Here is a 5,071-nt window from a genome sequence, read left to right as displayed (position 1 = left end):
ACAGTCCAAGCTTGAGATAGAATTTTGAAAGCCCCATCTGCACCAACAGATTTGTTTTTGTCCAGATGAAGAATAAGAGCCAGCTTCCTGTAATGTTTTCGAATTGTTTCCTCATTGGCATCCAGCTGAACACCAAGCACCCTGTACCAGTCAACTTCTCCATTGATCTTTTCATCGGCGGATATGTATACGTCAGTCGTCAAGAGCTGCAAGCAACTGGGGAAGAACATCGAGCTCAGGGAACAAATTTTTAGCCATCAGAGCAAATCTTTTTGCCCCCACAGCATCCATCTCAGCAAGTTTTTTCTCAGCTTTAGCTCTAATGGCCCCATCTTTATTACAGTCCATATTACTTTATGCTAGTAACTCTCTGATTGCCTCCAACTGCTTGTTATTTCCCTCTTCAGTTAATTATCTGAATTTTTCCACCAATACAACATCAGTAAAGATTTCAACATTTAAAAATAATTGAAATGTTTAATAAGAAATTTAAAATTTCTCCATGAAATTAATCGTGAAAGACAACTAGTGGTCAATGAATCCAATATAAGGAACCTCATTCAGCAAAAAAGAAAAATAATGACACGAAATTTTTTGGTTTTCAATCAAGCAATAAGTACAAACAAAGAAACAATAACGAATGCAGAAGGTCATTCCCATCAAACTTCACAAACTTGAGCATTACTGATTCGAAAGCGATGCATAGAATGAGATCAAAATTTGGTTCCGGCACAAGTAATAAATAAATAAAAGAAGCAATATTGAGATCAATCGATTTCCAAATATTCCAAAAACTCTTTATTTGGGAACCAATTAACTAATTAAAGAAATATGTGCAGGGCAGTCAATCATTTACCATGCAATGAAATTGATTGCGGAACTTCCAACAACAGCATACAACACATTTTGATACCAAAGAGGGGAAAAATGTCTTTACCGAAATTTATTAACTGACAAAAGAAAACAGCACGGGAGGTCATTTATTTCAAAACTCGATGAACTAGTGTACCGAACATTCAGAAACTATCAAAATAGATTTGGAAACAGCCAGCTGCGTAACTGAAATAACGAATAATGTGAGGGAAGGTCAGGCATTAAAAAGTAAAGGAAGGATCTATAACACCGAACATTCAAAATAACCAAAACAAGAATGGAGTCAACAAACTGCATAACGGAAATAACGAATAATGCACAGGAAAGGTCACTCATTAATCTTGAAAATGAATAAAGCGCGGGAAGGTCATGCTTCAACACCTAAAGGAACTAGAGTACTGAACTTTTAAGATAAGAACAAAACTATAGTACTGAATATTCAAAATAACCTAAACAGGTATGGAGCCAACAAACTGCATAACGGAAATAACGAGTAAAGCAATGGGAAGGTCGCGCATTAATCTTGAAAATGAATAAAGATCGGGAAGGTCATGCATTAAAAGCTAAAGGAGCTAGAGTACCGAATATTCAAAATAACTTAAACAAGTATGGAGCCAACAAACTGCATAATGGAAACAACGAATAAAACACCGGGAAGGTTGCACATTAATCTTGAAAACGATTAAAGCGCGGGAAATCATGCATTAAAAGCTAAAGAAACTAGAGTACCGAACTTTTAAGATAAAAACAATGTATTTGGAAACAACACATTGCAAAAAACAGAAGTCATTTTAAATCTTAACGAACTTGAGTACCAAACATTCAAAATAATTGTTATGGATACCAAAACAAAACATTGGAGAGAATGTGATCACAAATGTCATATAGTTAACAAGAACTTAACAATCAATGGAAAGGAAAACATGGAATCTGTCAATTTATAAACTCAAATGGCTATTGCTAAATTCTTTTCTTCATTTGATCCCTCCAAAGTTTTCTTCAGGAAACAACAAATATCATTGTTCAGTAAAACAAAAATTGAATTCTCAGTTTTTACTTTTCAAGCTTCACTTCAAACACCAAATCAGAACTCCCTTAAACCAAAAATCCACATTGAATGTTGTAAGCACAATCCATAGCAAACAAATAAAAAATTAAAACAAAGAATCCAGTTCAAGATCAACTTGAATTCTGTTAAAAATAACGAAACCGACAATTCAACAAAGTATTCGAGATTGCAGTAAAATCCATTCATTAGTTACACATTTTACATTCAAAATGTACCTTTTCTTCAATATCTACTTTTCAGATTAAAACCCCAAAAGCTCTTTCTCACAGGTTTTGCATCAATGCCTTGAAAAAAAATCCAAAAGAATTACATGCAAAGTAAAACAAACAGAATATACTAAACATGCAAGGGCAATTAAAAGAAAGGGAAGGGAAAAAATACCCATTTACAAAAAAATTCAATCTCAGAGAAGGCATTGAAGAATTCCCACTTCAATTCTGATTTTTGCGGATTTTTAAACCGAGAGGTTAAATAAATTAATTAAACAATCCCCAAAACCTGAATTGTGAGAATTCTAAGTATAATAATATAATACTGCTGTTTATTGTTTAATGGTTATATGAAAAAGGTTGAATTTTCCATCTATTTATATATTGCATAAATCTAACCTAAGTTTAAATTGTAGCTCATTATACGCTAACCATGGTTAATTTTTTACTCTAGTTAATAGTCACATTGTCATTTGGCAAAAAAAAAAGGTAAATTTAAAAATTAGAATTTCATATAATAATGTGTTTGGACACCACAAAATAATTGTAGAAAATGTAATTACTAGATAATAATTATATTATTTCATAATATTGTATTCGATTTGTATTTGTTTCTTAATAATTGAAGAGTATAATTCGAAGCGTCAACTACACTTGATTAAGTCATCAGTTATAATGATAAATCGATCAATTATAACGAATAGTCGAATATATTAAAATTATATAATTATAACCAATTACGTCCAAATCTAATTACTTGGTACGACATGTATTATAAAACTAAAAATTATATTTGAATTGAATTGATTGCCAAAAATGGCTTAAATTTACCTGATATGTACCATAATTGCTGAGAATGGAAGGTCCAGATGAGAATTAGAAATTGTTATATAGATTCATCCCCTTTCATAATTGGACAAAGGTTTATATGGCAATTAATCACAGCCACCTCGAATGGTATCATATCCATATATAGAAGGCTGTCTGGCACACGCTCCCCTTGTTTGTTTCATAAAAATCTATGTTGTCCCATTTTTGTAGATATGTAATGAAACTATTAGTGAAACCGTAAACGAGAGAAGATAAATCGTGAATTATTGATTTCGAATGGATTCGATTCAAGTTCTTAACGAGTCAGAGTGAACTACTTGATACTTATAGCCACCATTTTTCACACCCCTAATCCTAATCCTAGAGATATCATGCCTACAGCACCGCCATTTCCCAAGTCTCCTCCCACAGTCGGCCAAGCCTGTCAGAGTTATCAACAAAACCCGGAATATCCGGGGCATTAAAAACATATCATCATTCACACAGTGGTACCACAATAGATCCACAGTAGATCTAGGATTTTTATTTATTTTTTTTAAAAAAAAAAACCTATGTAAAATCGATTATAAGAACCGAGCTATGTAACAAAAGGGGAGGGCTTTTTTTCTCTCGGTTTTTCAGCAATCAAATTCTTGAAGGTATTATAATCTTTGTTTTTACTTTTGGTTCTATGCTATTTCGAAAATAAAATAAATAAAACAGAGATTTAGGGATTAGATTACCTTGCTGTTGGGGTATACACCGGTGTATAGAATCATCGGGGAAAGGGTAGCTTCGTAGGTGGACTGGGAAGCGAAGGACCACCGTGTATGGTGGTCGATCTTAGGCTTGGCTCTTGCATGAGAGGGTTGAGTTGAAGTGGAGAGGTTGTTTTTGTGTTTTCCCAATGTCTTGGGGCCTTGGTCGGACGAGAATATGGCCACCCATATAGGGTGGCCGAGGCGGTGGTGCTTCAGTTCTTTAGGGTGAGAGGTTGTCGTGAGTTGAAGAAGGAAAAAAAAGAGAGAAAAAGTTGGGGATTTTAGGATCGTGCAAAATGAATCTGGAGAGGGGGGAAGGAGTTGATATTTTAGGTTTTTTGGGTAAACCACTCTAGGGTCCCTAGACCTTTAGCGTGTTTCGTATTCTGGTCACCGATTTAGGGTTAAATCATCCTTTTAGTCCTTTCTATTTAATGTGATTTGCGTTCTAGCCATTTTGTAGGGTTAATCGAGCCGTAGGTCCTCCTAGCTTCAGCTCGTTTAAGTTTTAGTCCCCATTTCTTTTTATTTTCTAAGATTTATGAATTAGATGTTGGGTTTTGTATTATTTTAATTTAGTCATCTGTTGTATGTATTTTTTTTTTGTTTTGTTCGAAATTGGGTATTGATATTTATGATATTCCATTTTAGTCATATAGTTACGGTTTTATTATGATGCTAGTGCTTCTGTTTTGGTTATGATCTTGTTTCATGCCATGATATTTGTTTATTAATGTTTAAGATCCTAAGGTTACTATACATTTATTTTTATCACCATGTAATGAGTAGATTCATATGTATATTATTTATTTTACCATTAAGTATGTTTTATGTTTTATATATTTATTTTGTTTGTATTATTATTATATATTACTTTGTACATAATACTATAGCATGATATAAATATTTTATTTTATATTTTTATTATATTTTAGAATAAATATTATGTTTTATGTTTAATATAATATTTAGAAAATAATTATATTTATAAAGTAAAATAAAGTTAAAAATAAATTTAAAATTATTCTTTTAATCTATGTGTATTTATATTTTTTTCTCTAAGTGTTTCAATGTATCATATTTTATTTTGTTTAAAAGCCTCATTAACATAACTTAACCGATTACATTATTGGATTAAGGGTAATATTTATGTATTTTAAAATATTAAGATGGGGTAGTCTTAAGACAACCAAATGTCATTTTCCGATATTTTAAAATAAATAAATATCCCACTAGAAAAACCTAAAAAATATTATTGCATTGAAAATTAATTAATTTTGAAGGGAAAAGAAAATATTCACTATTTTAAACTTATCGAGACAATTTGCTAATTTTATTAGAGATTAAGT

General features: G+C 31.8%; 1 long non-coding RNA gene across 1 annotated transcript; it reads right to left on the bottom strand.

Moving 5' to 3' along the window:
• Nucleotides 1-312: 312 nt before the first annotated feature.
• On the bottom strand, nt 313-2,472 carry LOC120187294. The gene is made up of 3 exons (XR_005522276.1): nt 2,324-2,472; nt 2,158-2,226; nt 313-415 (listed from the first exon to the last, which is right to left on the bottom strand). It is a non-coding gene; the product is annotated as an uncharacterized LOC120187294 (long non-coding RNA).
• Nucleotides 2,473-5,071: the final 2,599 nt, after the last annotated feature.

This window comes from Hibiscus syriacus, unplaced genomic scaffold, assembly GCF_006381635.1.
Source record: "Hibiscus syriacus cultivar Baekdansim isolate YM2019G1 unplaced genomic scaffold, ASM638163v2 tig00113724_pilon, whole genome shotgun sequence".
NCBI lineage: Eukaryota > Viridiplantae > Streptophyta > Magnoliopsida > Malvales > Malvaceae > Hibiscus > Hibiscus syriacus.
This window is presented reverse-complemented; position numbering and strand designations above follow the sequence as displayed.